Below are 18,310 nucleotides of genomic sequence, written 5' to 3'. Positions count from 1 at the left end.
GTAAAGGACTTTGCAAACCTCAAAACATCCCATGAGTAGTTGTTAATGTTGTGCTGCTGCCTCCATTAGAGTTGTGAGCTCTGTTGGGGAGAGCTATCACCCCATACAGACAGCTCCTCCTGGCTTGTGCCAAGGGGCTCCAAAGAGATGAGTGCATCTCCTAGAGGATACCCTTTGAGAAGCCCCCCCTAGCTGGTTGTAGTGAAGACCTAGAGAGAGACACACATACACAGAGACATAGAGACAAAGATAGAGCCTGGCAGAGACAGAGACAGACAGAGATCAAGACAGAGACTGAGACAGAGACAAAGACTGAGACAGAGACAGAGACAAAGAGAGAGACAGTGACAGAGTGAGAGAGAGAGAGAAAGAGAGGGAAAGAAAGAGATAAGAGAAGAGAGAGAAAGAAAGAGAAAGAGGGAGAGAGAGAGGCAGTGCAGAAATAGAGAACTACAGCAGGGATTGTGGGAAAGATGGGAACAATGATCTCCCATAGTTTTGATCACATCTACAGTATGGGGCTTTGTGGGAATTGGGAATGCTGGAATTTACTTGCAGAGTGTATAGTGCCTTTCCATTCTCTATAAACTTCATTTTGACACAGTATGGGTTCTAAGACAGGCAGAAATGGTAAAGTCATACTGAAATACTCAAGAGATTTTCCACAGATTCTGGGGGGAGGCTTGACCCTAGGACCCACCCTCACTAAACCATGAACATCTTTGATACATAGTTGAATCATCAGAGCGGCTTGGAAAATGGATATGAGTTATAGGGCAGGATCATAAATAAATCAATAAAGGCAGCCATAAGCTGTTAAAGCTGGCTTTGAACTCATTGAGTACTCTTGTTTTCTGTCTATTAAGGGAGCTTGAACCAACTGCCAAAGGTTTCAGGGTACAGTCAGTTTGAGAACCCAGTGTAGGCAAACCAAAGGTCTATTTCTGATCCCATGAAGAGGCAAGGGAAAAGGAACAATGTCAAATGGCCAGGCAAACCCCAATCAATGTCCAGCAGTGCTAATATGATTGCACACTCCTACTGCCTGTAATCAAGAAAGGAGCATGTGCATTCTGGATCAATGGTAGGTTATATAAGCATTTGCCACTGATTTGCATTCATTTCTCTTGGCATTTTGGAAATTCATCTTTGCTGTACAAATCTATTTACTGCATAAAATTTGATTATCCTCACTGCTGATTGCCCTCTTCTCCTACAACATCCTGATTCTGGCTTAAATTTTTTCTTCTTTTTCTCTGTTCTAACCTCTTCCCTAGCTCTTCCCTCATTTGTTAAAAACAAACAAAAACCCCCACAACAACACTTGAGGTAAAGTTCATTGTTAATGATAATGGATGTAAATGTTTATTTTAAATTATTTTCTTGGTAATTAATTTTTTTTCTGACTTGGTCACATATTTTTAGATGATTTTTACCTCGTATTCGGCAAGAAGAAAGGAAGGAAAAGGAGAGAGGAAAGAAGCAAGTCAACAAGGTGATATTTACCCCTATTGCTCTGTTCAAAAATGTTGAATCATAAATCTTTTTTTTTTATTTGCACAAGGCAATGGAGGCTAAATGACTTGCCCAGGGTCCCACAGCTGAGTCAAGTGTCTGAGGCCATATTTGAACTCAGGTCTTCCTGACTGTAGGGCCAGTGCTCTATCCACTGTCCTGTCTAGCTGCCCCTGAATTTTAATCTTAAAGGAACCTTGAGTGATCATCTAATGTAGTTCTCTACCTTCCAGACTTCTGGAGTCCGACCACATTTATCTGTAAGGGTGTGCTGTAACCAGATCAAATTGATTGATTGTTTAATTTTCCATGTGAACATTTATACCTCAGAAATCAGTAAATAACTAAAATCAGGACTTGTGGTGTGTGTTCTCAGAGAGCTTAAACATTTACCAGCACACCCATGGACATCTCTCTCCAAGCTATACCTAAATCATACATAGATACATACAGGCATGCACATACATGTGCACATGTACACACGTATTACACTATCACACATGTTCAATCAATTCAGGCAGCAGCACAGACTTTTGCTAAGAAGTATCTTTTCAGGGAAGTGAAAAGGAGGCTTTGGGGACATGGATTGAATCTCATCTATGAAAATTTCCACTTCAAATTGAGGTTTGCCTACCACTTTTCTTCCCACTCACCTATCCTCATAAAACCATTCTGCTGTTCATTCCTGTTAGCCGGCTATAGTGTCATTTGAAAGCTGGAACATTTCATTATGAACTCTTTTTTCAATTAATTTACAATGTCAAATAAAACTGGCCCCAGATCTGACCCCAAGAGGGACTGTATTTACGCATCTATATCAGGGGATCTGCCAATTGTTCTCTACCCTTCATTTCTTGTCTGTATGGAAGTTCCCTGTGTGTGGTTTGTCCTTCAGTCTCAAAGAGAACCATGACATCAAGAAGGTGATGCCATGAATTACAACTGATTTGGATTTAAGTGAGGGAAGGCTGTGCAAAGTCACCAGCCTCACTTGGCCAGATATAATTCAGGATAACTAGGGATGGCTATCCATCACAAAAATATTCTCTCTAATACTATACTAAAAATGGACTAGGGACTGGATCTGAATCCCAATAAGAAACTTTACCAATGCAAATCAGAATCTTCTCTGAAATTTAATAGTATTAAGGAGTTGTCTGGATACTAAAAAGTTACATGACTTGCTTAGGGTCACATATGTACTATGAATCACAGTCAGAATTGAACCTCGGTTTCCCTGACTCTGAAGTGATGTTTTCATGTACAAAACATCTATGAGAAGTCCACTAGGTAAGCACTAGGCATATTGAGAAAATAAATTATTACTTAGAATTGTGGTCACTAACCCTTTTGCTCCCACAACCTTATCAGTAAAAAATTTTTGAGCATATATCTTCCACTATATTTATTAATTATGTAATTGATGTACTAATACATTATGAATAGCATAAGACATACCTCCAAACAGAAATGAAAAAGAATGAGATAAAGATAAAAATGAACATTTTAAAATGACTGTTATTAACTGTACAAATCCTTTTTTGTTTTTGTTAAAATAATGTTATTAGTATTTTTAGTGAGAGCAATGTGATAAAATCCTTTTGAAAATCTTGGATTCATCTTCAATGAAGGTCTAGTTTGAAGTTCAGCTTATTTTGATAGCTAGTTTTAATGGCGGTCACAGATGATGAAGACACCTTGCAAAGACCTCTAGAGCCAAAGGGAAGAAGCTGCACTTAATAAATTAAGATCCTCATTTTTCAATCCCATCCTCTAATTATGCACAGGTTTTTATTGAAATTTGGCTAGTAATTTTCAGTCTTTCCTGAGGTTGGTCTGTTGTCCTTGGAAATGTATTGGAGAGCTTTCATTTTTATACAAATGGGTTTAAAATCCCACTGAAAGTTATTTGGGAATTTTTAAACAATTTAGAAAATGAAATTTCCAAAATTTTAAAGCGTACAGATGTGAGAGTCTTTATAGGTGACACCGTGTTTAGTAACAAAAGGATAGTGTCTTGTCAGTCTTGCTCTCTTCATAGTATTTTAGGCTAATATATCAAAATACAACATACACTTGACGTCATGATCCTCTTCGAGAATGAAGGACAAACACACAATAACACGTAGGGTAAAGTTCATTGTTAATGATAATGGATGTAAATGTTTATTTTAAATTATTTTCTTGGTAATTGCTTTTTTTCCCTGACTTGGTCACATATTTTTCGATGATTTTTACCTTGTAGTAGGCTGGCAAAGAACTTATACTAGAAGCAGAAGAGTCATCTCCATCATCTTCCTGCTGGAGTGAAGTGAACCTGCTTGGATTCACATTATTATCTTCAATCCATGTGGTTTCTTTGCAGGAATCTTCTAAAGGTACTAGTTCATTTTGTGAGGATTGATTTAGTTAAAATGAGATAGTATTTGAAAAGCACTTAGCAAAGTGCCTGGCTCAAAGAAAGTGCTTAATAAATGCTTATTCTTTTAAAACAGATAATAAAATCCATAATCCACTTACATGAACATGTAACTTGTGGTATATTACAATACACTGAGAGTGAATGAATGTGTAAGGACATCACTACCGAACCTTTCACATTGTGCAACTCATACTTTCTTCAGAATACCTCTTAACTTATATGTAATCATCTGACAAAAAAGACCAAGTGCCCATGCTAATCTATATATTTAATATTAATAAAGCTTAATTCCTTTCTTATTTTTTAGATACAATAAGTATAAATAAAAGTTTATATGACATTTTTCTCCTACTCCCCCTTAGCTTGTATACCCTATTGGGTATTTGAACCCACTATTGGAGACCATTGATTTAAAGGAAAGAGGATCATAGGATCAAAGATTTAGAAATGGAAGGGACCTCAGAGGGTTCATTATTTGTTCTCCTCATTTTACAGTTGAATGGCATAAGGAAAAACTCAAGAAATTGAACTATATAATATCCAAATCTAAAACTACATAAAATTCACAAAATTTTCCCCTCCCTCCTAAACATTACATGGTAAAAAAAGGATGCTAAAGAAATTATTTTTTCTTAATTCTTGAAGCAAGAACTAATAAAATACTTACCTGTGGGAATGATGGGTGTATAAGGAAAAAAATACTTTTGAAAGAGACTAGAACATACTGTACAGAACACAAAGCATAACAAAACAACTGTCTTCCAGGTTAAACAGAATGGAGAGAGATGAGTGATAATAAATTCCAGTTTTTATCAATTCTCTCCCTAGAATTCAGCTGTATTGGATATTGCTGGAAATAGGCAGACTATGGGATGGTATCGATTGTACTGGAGTCAACTTGAACTGGTTCTCAAGGACCTATTATTAATTTTTGATGTGAAACCATCAAATGCTGCAAATTCAGGCATTTATTATTTTGTTGATTTCTAGACTTATGAAAGTGATAAGGAAAATGTTAATAATTTAAACTTAAAAATTAAACTTAAATATTTGTCCTGCTCTTTGTAGAGTAAGTTGTTAAATATTTACCGGCATACTACTGGATCTGCTTCCCAATAATCTCATTCAAGAGAGAGAATTTGTTATTGGAGTTGGTATGGCTTAGTGATGAAGTCCTGGAATCAGGAAATCTAGGTTTGCCACCACCTCTAGAAACTTAATAGCTTTATGGGCAAATCACTTAACCTCTCAAGCCTTCAATTTGCCCCTCTGTAAAATGGGGATAATAACAAGAATACCTCATGGAGTTTAAAGGCTAAGCAAATGACCTCTTATTTATTGTCATGGGATGGTATCCCAAATATATCACAATTACAGAGACTTCTTTTTTCTTTAGTAGAAATGAATGAACTAAAAATTTTTATTATAACTATGTGCCACGTATGGTGCTACAAATATAAAAATGAGACAAGGAACTTTGTAAAAGGGGGAGATAACAAACATGTGGGAGTAATGGCCAGATGATTCACAAGCATGGCGGGCTGATTGATATAGTAGTTAATTGACACACCTTTTCCAGGGCCAATTGCAGCATGATGGCATTGATTTGATTACTGAATGCTGGGTTAGAGGTAGAAAGTGAGGAAGGAAGGAGGTTTTATATGTGGCTGTAGGATGAAAAGCAAGATGGCTGGAGTGGTTGGCTGGATAGAATGTGAAATATGGGTCTGCTGGGCTGCAGCTGGTTAGATGGAGTGGGCTACTTGAATCTGTGCTCACTCACTTATAAATCAAAATAACGTGGCCCAGAATGAGAGTTCAAAAAGTGAACGAATTAGTGTTTGGTGAACTGTAGGCGCATTTTCTGTTGGCATGATCCAAAGGTAGAGATAACTGACACAGTTAGCAAGGTGGATGGCTACATGACTAGGCTGAACAGCTAAATAAAGCTGTCAATAAAGCATAGGAAATAGTTGGATCAGTGGGAAAAATGAGGCAAATATCAATAAAAAAAGAGTGATAACTTTGGTTAATCTCCACTACTCATTTGTATAGAATGGTAACAATGTTGAGACATTGAGATGTTTATAATAAAGTACTTTCCTTCAAAGCATTTTTACCCAGTGTGCCTAAGATGATCTTTTCTTTTTTTCCTACTTATACCAGTTGCTAAGACAAACTTGCTTCAACTCCTCTTTTATCTGGTCATTTGATGCCCACTTCATTATCTTCTCCTAGGGATGCGCTACATAGCAACAGTGTCCGCTTTTATAGCTGACCGCGATATTTCCCTTCTATCATCTAAATGCCTCTTTTCCATCTCCTCAATGAAGCTTTCCTGGACTGATCAGAGATGATTTCTGGCTAAGATTTTTTATTGTCTATTGATGATCCTAGTAAAGATCTGTTCTACTAATCTACTAATATATACTTATCTTTAAAATTTGGAAAGATCAATGCTTAATTCCTACTTTTCATTCAGCCCACACTTCTTTTCCAGGTCTTCAGGGTGCAATAGTCTTTCTGAAATAATGTAGGGGAGAACACCTTCTCTGGGGCCCTTTATTGACAGCAAGGATAGAAATCTCCCATCATGTCCTAAGCTGTAAATTTAAACTGAACCTCTCTGTTTCGTTCTTTGAAGATAAAGAAAAAAAAGAGTTATTTTCACTCCTTTTTTAGTATGCCTTTTTAAAACTGTCATCAATGTCAGATTTGTGAGTTACAAAGTGTAGGCTCACCAAAGGGTTAGGAATATGTCTTTCTAAATTGCATATGATAGTACCAGGCTCAGGAGTAAGTTATTTTAATGATGAGAACAGTAACTTTTTTAAGAGGAAAAAATAAAGCACAACTATTGGTGAAAGACCCTAAAGGATTGACATCCTGTTGGATATGTAATTCAAAGTTGCTTGATATGTCACTTAATTTAGACATAAGCTAAATGGCACTTCAGTAATGTGGCTCATCTATATTATATGTGGTATATTGTATCTATATACACAGACTAGTGGAGAATTTAAGATTGTGTATTTAGAGGTGGAAGGGACTTCAGTAGTTATCTAGTACAATATCTCATTTTATAGATGGGGGAACTGAGGTTCAGAGAGGCTAAGTGATCATGTAGGTAATAACAGAACTGGGATTTGTATTCAGATTTCCTACTCTGAATCCAGCTTTCTTTTCACCATATTTCTTAGGTAATTATCAAGATAATTCATTCAGAGTGTTTATCAGTAATATCAGAATATCTGAGTAAAACAGATATTTTGGGCTCATTACCTTTAATCTCCACTTTTTGGATGCAGGTCTGCATACAGTTGTCATGTACATTTTACGCTCATTGTGCTCACCTTTAGGAGAGTCACAGATCTAGACACTATAGAAGAAATGACCTCTATGGGAGAGAAAAAGAAAGTTCTGTCATTTCCTTTGGGGACTGAAATGGACATAGCAGAGCTTGTTTCCTACAAAAGTCATAACTGTGAGCTCTAGGGGCATGGGTACCTTGGGAATCCAAGGTTGTGTGTTGTTCCTACTCTCCTGTGGTCCTTCACCGAGAGATGGATGCTAGACAGCAACAATCAGCTGTCTGGTGAGAAAAGGCAGCTGGATGATAGGTGCTCTCAGTGATCCAGTCTATAACTGACCCTTGGGACTGTGAAAGCTGGCATGGAGACAGGCACATGGAACCTTCTGCAGTACTCAGAATCCATTTTGACCTTTAAGTCTCCAAAAAAAAATGTCAAGGTGACGACAAGACACATCTATCGCATCTCAACCATCATTATAGTTGAAAGATCGGCCCTGGAGCAGGTGGACTGTTTCAATGATGATGGATGAGGACGGTGACAGCTCTCAGGAGATCTGCAGGAAGCTGGCAAGTGCTCAGTCAGCTATGACTCTTCTGGTAACAATTTGACGAGATCAGAGCACTTTATGGAACTCAAAAGTTTGGGTACTTCTGGGCTTTGGTTTGTCCTGTAACTATGTCTACAAAAGCACCCTGTGAAGAATGAAGGTGGCATCCATGAGTTCACTCTCAGACATGTGAGGTCTGCCACAGCATCAGGCTGTAGGGAAGGGAAGGATAAAAAATCAACATGAGTCTTAAATAGATTTGGAAGAGCCCTGGTAATTAATGGGCAGGCATCTTCCCTGCACTTGCCTTCCTGAGTCAGCCAATTTCTTCAACTGAAAGGCTGGAACATTCCCTGTCCTCATGTGGGTGGAGTAGGAATCACAAATTTTTAGGAGTGAAAGACTACATGAAACTAATGACATTATGGCACTGTTGCTAAAAGAAGAATCTCACCCAGAACACTTGATGTTGGAGCTGACTCACCCTTATTGGCCGCTGTTAGTTTCTAAGAATCACAGCTAGATGGGTCACTAGCTTTCATGGCTAGAGTTAACTCTCTCGGATGCTGGGGCCCAATGAATTCTCTCTGGGTGTAATTTGGTCACAGTCTTGTCCTGAAGTAAACTCTTCTGTGCTTGCTAATTTGCTTGAGGACATATTTTTGACTGAACTCACATTCATACATCTTAGCCATTTCAAAGACACCATCCAGAGGTAAAACAACTTCCATCTTATATGACATATCTCATGTGAGCCTGTTATTGGCTTTTACTCTTGGGTAGTGAAATGATGTTTGTTTGTTTTAGAAATATATATGTAGGATTTTGACCTCAGAGAACAGTTCAGAGGATGTTTAGGTACGTAGTGAAAACTTCCCACAATCTCTGATTCTCTAATCTTGGGATCAGTGCCCATTATCTGGAATCATCTTCTAATTTCTATAGTTTTGGCAAGATTTTCCTAGGAGCTTTAGATCCTTCTTAGCTAGAGATGATTGCAGGTTATTATTGCTGGTAGGAATACCTCTCACTTCTAAACACACCCTACCACAGAATGTTTTGAAGCCCCTAAGGAGTAGGGACTATGTAAATCCACATTGCTCTGTGCAACATTTAAATAAGCAATTGCTTTAGAGTTTGAAAGGGATCTTAGAGATCATTTGGTTCAATTCCACTATTTTGCAGATGAAGATACTAAGGTCTATTGGGATTAACGCAATGGCACCAGAATTTGAACTCTGGTCCTCCCAGTCCACACTAGTGACTTTCTGTTTCACATACTGATTTAATAATAGGTTTTGAAAAATTGCTTCTTGATATTTTGCCTAAAATCAAGATTCTCCTACACGTTTTATGTGCTGGTCAAGGTCAACTCTGTACTCTGTTCCCCAAACATATGACTACTTTTTTGAGCCCAGACCTTTATACTCATTCCATTCACTCTTTGATAGTCTCCTTTCTTTTCTCCACCAGCCCAAATCCTGTGCATCCTTCAAGGATCAGTTCAGCAAGGGGCTACCAAATACCTAATCCCAGAAAGGAATAAAATGAGGTTTTGGGGGGAGACTGATTCCTCTGCAGGAAAAGAAATAAAGGGTTCTCAGGGCTAAGCTGCATGAGTTTCTTGGAAATGGAGGTTCCAAATAGACAGCATTTGTTTTCTTCCTGTCCTGGGAGAGCTTGATGGACTCTCATGAGACGTAGCATGTGCAGGGACACACAAGATTTGTAGATGATGCTGAGAGCACAGTTCAAGAGAGAGGAGCTCTAGGAGATAAAGAGGGTGGGTCTCCCTAGTCACCACTACTGCTCCTTCAATGGCAACTCCATGTGCAAGGAAACACTACAGTTGAGAATAACAAATAGGCAGGATGTTTGAATGCAATTAATTGAATAAAAATGATGAGATGACATAGATGACAGAGAGATGGTGTAAAGAGGGGAGACCAGCTGTGGCTAGGGTTCCATTGAAGCCATTGACTTTGTCCATGAAGGGAAATGGGGCAGCTAAGGCTTCTAATTGGTGATAAACATTCTCCCGACTGAGAATTCATGGTGATACTGAAGCACTTCTTACCCCTCCCTTTCTGTTTAAGAGGATGAATGTCTAATTCAGATTTTCTTTTTGATTCTTTAAAGTTGTTTATAGGCTGTTTCAAATAGTAACAAATCAGTTGATTTCAGATAAATCAGTGAATGGCTTATGGCAAACAGAAATAAAGAAACAGAGGCTCACATCTTTTGTTTGCAACATCAAGACTCTATCCTGGCTGGGGGCTTGATACAAATAAGAGAGAATCTTACTGATATTAATGATTGTTATATCTTTTAAACATTCCAAATAGGACAACACACCCTCAGAATCCAGATCATTAATTCTAAATAATTTTCACTTTTTTAGTTTTGCCTCTTTGACTTCCTGTGTTCCTACTTGTGGTATAGGATGCATTACTGCCACATTCCAAAATGCACTTTGGCAGTTTTTCAAATTTGGAAGTTGTAAAGACAGCACTTACTTGCCTTTCTTTGTGTTTAAGTTGCTTAGCACAGGGCTTGATATAGGATTAACATTTAATAAACACTTGTTGGTTTCACCTGACGACTCACTCAGAGCTACTAGTAGCAGAGGAGCTCAGGGTATGTGTGCTCTTAAGGCAATACACCCTTTCTCATAGGAAATATTCTCCAAGGATGTCAAAACATTTTTCTCCCCAGTAAGGTGGCAGAGATGGCAGGAGCATATATTAAGAGCTGGAAGGATACTCAGAGGCCTTCTTAGCTAACTATCTCATTTTACAGATGAGGAAACTGTGACTCAAAAAGCTCAAGGTCACACAGGTGTCAATTGTCAAGACTAGGATTTAAATCAAGGACCTCTGACTCCATTTCCTTCTCACTTCATCCTGCTGTCATCCACTAAGCCTTATGCTTAGGAGATCCAAAGGATGTGGATGTCTGGAGGAAGGAAACATTCACCTTAATCTAAGATGAGACAGAAATCTGGTCTGAGGTTACTGTCTTGCTGAGTCTATCTTCTCCCCACAGTATACTACAAACATCAGAATTGATTTTAGACGGAGGCGGAGCCAAGATGGCGGAGTAGAAAGACGCACATACACATAGCTCCAAACCCACAACACATAGAACAGCTACAAGGAAGTAATTCGCGGCGAATTCTGCACCCAGAGGCCACGGAACATTGGAGCGAGGGAGATTTCTGTTCCTGAGAGACCTGCAAACCTCTCGCGGGGGGTCCTTCACGCTGCGGACTGGGCGCCGGGACTGGGAGCTGAGTGCAGCCCTGCCGCGGCCGCCGCACCGAGAGGAAAAGATCCGAGTGGGCTTCAGGGACGGGATCTCCAGCGGCCACGCGGGTCCCTCCACCCACAGAGGGACCTGCAAACCTCTCGCAAAAGGTCCATCGCGCTGCAGACGCGGAGCCCAGCCCAGACCTGCTGCGGCCGCAGCCGCGGCACAGAGAGAAACAGATCCGACAGCGGCCGCACAAGTATCTCCACCCACAGGTGACGGGGTCGGTGAGAGAGTCTCTTTGGCGGGTCGAGAGGGGAGTGGGGTGCCCCCATAATTCAGGCCCCCCCGGGGAGGTAGAAGCTGAGAGGCTGCTGCAGACAGGGGCTTCCCAAGCGGGTGGGAGCCTGAATCCATTCTGGAAGGTCTGTGCATAAACCCCCTGAGGGAACTGAGCCTGAGAGGCAGCCCTGCCCCCACCTGACCACCTGAATTTAATCTCACACTGAATAGCAGCCCTGCCCCTGCCCAAAGCCCTAAGGCTGGAAGCAGCATTTGAAGCTCAGACCCCAAGCACTGGCTGGGAGGATCAGGAGGCGAGGTGGGTATGAGGAGAATATTCAGAGGTCAAGTCACTGGCTGGGAAAATGCCCAGAAAAGGGAAAAGAAATAAGACAATAGAAAGTTACTTTCTTGGAGAACAGACATTTCCTCCCTTCCTTTCTGATGAGGAAGAACAATGCTTACCATCAGGCAAAGACACAGAAATCAAGGCTTCTGTGTCCCAGCCCACCCAATGGGCTCAGGCCATGGAAGAGCTCAAAAAGAATTTTGAAAATCAAGTTAGAGAGGTGGAGGAAAAACTGGGAAGAGAAATGAGAGAGATGAAAGAAAAGCATGAAAAGCAGATCAGCTCCCTGCTAAAGGAGAACCAAAAAAATGTTGAAGAAATTAACACCTTGAAAACTAGCCTAACTCAATTGGCAAAAGAGGTTCAAAAAGCCAATGAGGAGAAGAATGCTTTCAAAAGCAGAATTAGCCAAATGGAAAAGGAAATTCAAAAGCTCACTGAAGAAAATAGTTCTTTCAAAATTAAAATGGCACAGATGGAGGCTAATGACTTTATGAGAAAGCAAGATATCACAGAACAAAGAGAGAAGAATGGAAAAATGGAAGATAATGTGAAATATCTCATTGGAAAAACAACAGACCTGGAAAATAGATCCAGGAGAGACAATTTAAAAATTATGGGACTACCTGAAAGCCATGATCAAAAGAAGAGCCTAGACATCATCTTTCATGAAATTATCAAGGAAAACTGCCCTGAGATTCTAGAACCAGAGGGCAAAATAAATATTCAAGGAATCCACAGAACACTGCCTGAAAGAGATCCAAAAAGAGAAACTCCTAGGAACATTGTGGCCAAATTCCAGAGTTCCCAGGTCAAGGAGAAAATATTGCAAGCAGCTAGAAAGAAACAATTCAAGTATTGTGGAAATACAATCAGGATAACACAAGATCTAGCAGCCTCTACATTAAGGAATCGAAGGGAATGGAATAGGATATTCCAGAAGTCAAAGGAACTAGGACTAAAACCAAGAATCACCTACCTAGCAAAACTGAGTGTAATACTTCAGGGGAAAAATTGGTCTTTCAATGAAATAGAGGATTTTCAAATTTTCTTGATGAAAAGACCAGAGCTGAAAGGAAAATTTGACTTTCAAACCCAAGAATGAAGAGAACCATGAAAAGGTGAACAGCAAAGAGAAGTCATAAGGGACTTACTAAAGCTGAACTGTTTACATTCCTACATGGAAAGACAATATTTGTAACTCTTGAAACATTTCAGTATCTGGGTACTGGGTGGGAGTACACACACACACACACATGCACACGCATATGCACACACACATAGAGACAGAGTGCACAGAGTGAACTGAAGAGGATGGGATCATATCTTAAAAAAAAAAATGAAATCAAGCAGTGAGAGAGAAATATATTGGGAGGAGAAAGGGAGAAATTGAATGGGGCAAATTATCTCTCATAAAAAAGAGGCAAGCAAAAGACTCATTAGTGGAGGGATAAAGAGGGGAGGTGAGAGAAAAACATGAAGTCTACTCTCATCACATTCCACTAAAGGAAAGAATAAAATGTACACTCATTTTGGTAGGAAAACCTATCTCACAATACAGGAAAGTGGGGGATAAGGGGACAAGCAGGGTGGGGGGGATAATAGAAGGGAGGGCATGGGGAGGAGAGTGCAATTCGAGGTCGACACTCATGGGGAGGGATAGAATTAAAAGAGAATAGAAGTAATGGGGGACAGGATAGGATGGAGGGAAATATAGTTAGTCCTATACAACACAACTATTATGGAAGTCATTTGCAAAACTACACAGATTTGGCCTATATTGAATTGCTTGCTTTCCAAAGGGAAGGGGTGGAGAGGGAGGGAGGTAAAGAAGGTGGAACTCAAAGTGTTAGGATCAACTGTCGAGTAATGTTCTTGCCACTAGGAAATAAGAAATACAGGTAAAGGGGTATAGAAAGCTGTCTGGACCTACAGGACAAAAGAGAAGACAGAGACAAGGGCAGAGAGGGATGATAGAAGAGAGAGCAGATTGGTCATGGGGCAATTAGAATGCTTGGTGTTTGGGGGGGGAGGGGATAAAAGGGGAGAAAATTTGTAACCCAAAATTTTGTGAAAATGAATGTTAAAAGTTAAATAAATAAATTTAATTTAAAAAAAAAAAGAATTGATTTTAGATAACACAGTAGTGAATGTATTTATCTTCCCCCACCCCCTTCCTCCTCCCATTAATCCTCAGGGTACATCTTTTTGTGATCTATTTTTTTGTGATCCCTTCTTTTGGTTTCATCACTCTCTCCTCACTAGTTTTTGTAATCTATTTTAACCCCTGGTCCAGTGTTCCCAGCTCAGAATTGTTCCTATGTCCCTTCTGGGAAGTCAGTTCCAGATGGACTCAACAAAATTAAAGATTGTCAATGCCTTCTCCTTTGCCCCAATATTCAATCTTGCCCATGGAAACTTACCTGTCCTGTGCCTTACAGACTTTAGGACCAGGCTTTTTCTTCCTTTTAAAGTGATAATCAACTCATATGACATGCTAATTTTAGAATCATAGATTTTGAGTTAGAAGGGACCCTAGAGGTCATCTAGCACAATACCCTCATTTTATAGATGAGAAAACTCAGGTCACACAGCAGTAAGTGTCAGAGATGAGACTTCAAGCTTCATTTGCCCGACTCCAAGTCCAACACCCTATGAACTATACCAGTGGTATCAAATTCAAATAGAAACAATGGCCACTACCCCATAAAGTCTGACTTAGAAAGCTATGTATTAACATTTTCTTATGATCTACTAAATTGTTATTTTCTCCTTTCAGTTATTTATAATGTTAAAAAATTTTGAGTTCCAAATTCTCTCCCTCCTCACTACCTCTCCCCTACCCATTGAGAAGGCAAGAAATATGATCAATTACATATGTGAAGTCATGCAAAACATTTCCATGTTAGCCATGTTGTAAAAAAAATGGAAGAAATATGAAATGGAAAAAAGTACATTGCAATCTGCAGTCAGAATTCATCAGATCTCTCTCTCTCTCTGGATGTAGATAGCATTTTTTACCACAAGATCTTTGAAATTGTCTTGGATCATTATCTTGATCAGACTAGCTAAATCTTTTTCCATTTTATAATTGTTATAATATTGCTTTTACTGTGTTCAATATTCTCTTTTTTCTCACTTCACTTTGCATCTGTTCATATAAGTCTTCCCAGGTTTTTGTGAAACCATACTGCTTGTCATTTCTTATAGCAAAATAGAAGTCTCTCAGTCATAAACCACCATTCCCCACTTTATGGGGATTCTGTCAGTTTTCAATTCTTTGCTGCCACAAAAAGAGCTGCTTTAAATGTTTTTATAAGTATAGGTCCTTTTTCATTTTCTTTGATTTTTTTGGGGTACAGACCTAGTAGTAGCATTGCTGAGTCAAATGGTATGCACAGTTTTATAGTCCTTTGGGCATAATTTCAAAGTTATCCAGAATGGACCAATTCACAACCTTACCAGTAGTTCATTGGTATTCCATTTTTTTCCCACATCAAAATTATCCATTTACCCAGAGGATCTGTGATCTGTGATCTTCTTTATCTCTTGCCATGACATCTTGTCTTATCTATAGATCTGAAAGGTAAAATTTTCCATGTTCCCCTAATCTGCCTATAATATTACTATTTATGTCTAAATGTACTCTGAGCTCCAACTGAAGAAGAGGTTTTGAGGGCCATTAGGCTCCTTTTATGTGGCAAAGAACCTGGTGCTGATTCTATTCCAGCTAAGATTTATAAGGTAGGGGGACCATTGCTCATACAAAAGTTGACTGAAATTTTCCAGGTTATATGGCAAGAGGAAGTTATCCCTCAAGAGTTCAAGGAAGCCTCCATTACCCATCTCTATGAAAGTAAAGGAAATAGATTGTCCTGTGACAATCACAGGGAGGTCTCTCTGGTAAAATTCTTGCTGGAGTCCTCCTTAATAGGCTGATTCTTCACCTGGACGATGAATACCTGAGATCTAGCGTGGTTTTGGAAGCGACCAAGAAACAGTCTATATGATGTTTGCTGCCCTACAACTCCAGGAGAAATGTCAGGAGCAGAACAGAGGTCTGTACACAGTGTTTGTAGATCTGACCAAAGCCTTTGACACTGTTAGTCATGAAGGCTTATTGAAAATTATGTCAAAATTTGGTTGCCTGGATAAGTTCATCAATATTGTACGTCATTTTCATGATGGCATGTTTGCCCACGTTCTAGATAATGGACAATGCTCTCGTGCCTTCCAAGTCACCAGTGGAATGAAACAGGGCTGGGTGCTTGCTCCCATGCTTTTTAGCATGATGTTTTCAGCCATGTTGTCAAATGCTTTCAATGAGGATGAACATGGCATCAAGGTCAACTATTGTACTGATAGTAAGTTCTTCAATTTGAAAAGGCTACAAGCCAAGAGCAAAGTGGAGGGAGAGTTAGTGCATGATTTTCTGTTTGCAGGTGACTGTGCACTCAATGCAGCCTCTGAAGCTGACATGCAATGAAGTATGGATCAATTTTCTGCTATCTGTGCTAATTTTAGCCTAATAATTAACACCAAGAAAACACAGATGCTCCATCAACACACCATTGATACGTGGAACCATCAGTTACAACAAATGAAGAAGTTTTGAATGCTGTGGATAAGTTCACTTACCTTGATAGTGTACTTTTCAGGGATGTACACATTGACAACGAGGCTGACGCATGTATTGCCAGAGCTAACTCAGTGTTTGGGAGGCTCCGAAGAAAAGTTTGGGAGAGAAAAGGTATTAAACTGACTACCAGACTGAAGGTCTACAGAGCTGTTGTGCTGACCTCATTGCTGTATGCATGTGAAACATGGACAGTCTACCAGTACCATGCCAGGAAACTGAATCACTTCCATTTGAACTGTCATAGGAAGATTCTGAGGATCACCTGGCAGGATAAGGTACCAGACACTGAAGTCCTTGTTTGAGCTGAACTGCCAAGCATTCAAACTATGCTTCAGAGAGCCACAATTCCGATGGGTTGGCCACGTTGTTCGAATGCAAAATGTATGCTTGCCGAAAAGACTATTTTATGGAGAATTCGCATGGGGCAGGTGATCACATGGTGACCAGAAGAAGTGATACAAGGACACTCTCAAGGTCTCTCTCAAGAACTTTGGATTTGACTGTGTAACATGGAAGATACTGGCACAGGACTGCTCAGCATGGCATGCCCACATCAAAAAAGGCGCTGTGCTCTGTGAGCAAAGCAGAATTGAGATAGCACAAAGTAAACTTAGGATGCGCAAATTTGGAGTATTCACCCCAAATATTCACAGGGACTACCTGTGCCCAACCCCTGTGGTAGAGCATTCCAAGCTTGTATTGGTCTGATCAGCCACAGTTGGACACATTGAAATTTCACTTTATCATGGTGATGTCATTTTGGTCCTCTTCAAGAGCAAAGGACAACCAACAACAAAGAACCAACAACAAACAACAACAAAGAACAAAGCCAACCAACCATATATGCGATGTTGGTCTATGCTTAATTTCTGCCAAATTGCTATTCAATTTTACCAGCAATTTTTGTCAAATTATGAGTTCTTGCCTCCAAAGCTTGGATCTTTGAGTTTATCAGACACTAGATTACTCTGGTCATTTACTATTATGTATTAGTGCCTAATCTATTCCACTGATTTTCCATTCTACTTTTTAGCCAATATCAGATTGTTTTGATGATTACTACTTTGTAATATGTAGTTTGAAATCTGGTATTGCTGGGGCTACCTTCTTTCACATTTTAAAATTGATCACCTTGATATTCTTGACCTTTTGTTCTTCCAGATGAATTTTGTTATTATTTTTTCCTAGCTCTATAAAATAATTCTTTGGTAGTTTGATTGATATAGTACTGAATATGTAAATTAATTTGGATGGAGTTATCATTTTATTATATTGGCTTGACCTACTTTTGAGCAATTAATATTTTTCCTGTTGTTTAGATCTGTCTTTATTTGTGTGAAAAGTGTTTTGTAATTGTGTTCATATAATTCCTGAGCTTGTCTTGCAGTTGCTTTAAATGGAATTTCTCTATCTTTTTCTGCTAGTTTTTGTTGGTAATATATAGAAATGTTTATGATTTATGTGAGTTTATTTTATATCCTACAACTTTGCTAAAAATTGTTAATTGTTTCAAGTAGCTTTTTTTAGTTGACTCTCCAGGGTTCTCTAAATATACCATCATATCATCTGCAAAGAGTGATAGTTTTGTTTTCCTCATTGCTTATTTTTATTCCTTCAATTTCTTTTTCTTGTCTTATGGCTATAGAGAATGTTGCTAATACAATATTGAGTAATAGTAGTGATAATGGACATCCTTACTCCACCCCAATCTGATTTGGAAGGTTTCTAACTTATCCCCATTATAGATAACACCTGTTCTAGGTTTCAAAGACAATTTATTTTATTTTAAGAAAGGGTCCATCTATTCCTGTGCTTCCTTGTGTTTTAAATAGGAATGGGTCTTGTATTTTGTCAAAAAAATTTTTTTTTTGCATCTATTGATCATTGATATTGTATCATATGATTTTTGTTGTTTTTGCTATTGACATGGGTTATTGTGCTGATAATTTCCCTAATATTGAACCAGTTCTGTATTCCTTGTATAAATCCCACC

The sequence above is a fragment of the Notamacropus eugenii genome, chromosome 3, assembly GCF_028372415.1.
Source record: "Notamacropus eugenii isolate mMacEug1 chromosome 3, mMacEug1.pri_v2, whole genome shotgun sequence".
In the NCBI taxonomy this organism is placed as follows: domain Eukaryota; kingdom Metazoa; phylum Chordata; class Mammalia; order Diprotodontia; family Macropodidae; genus Notamacropus; species Notamacropus eugenii.
This window is presented reverse-complemented; position numbering follows the sequence as displayed.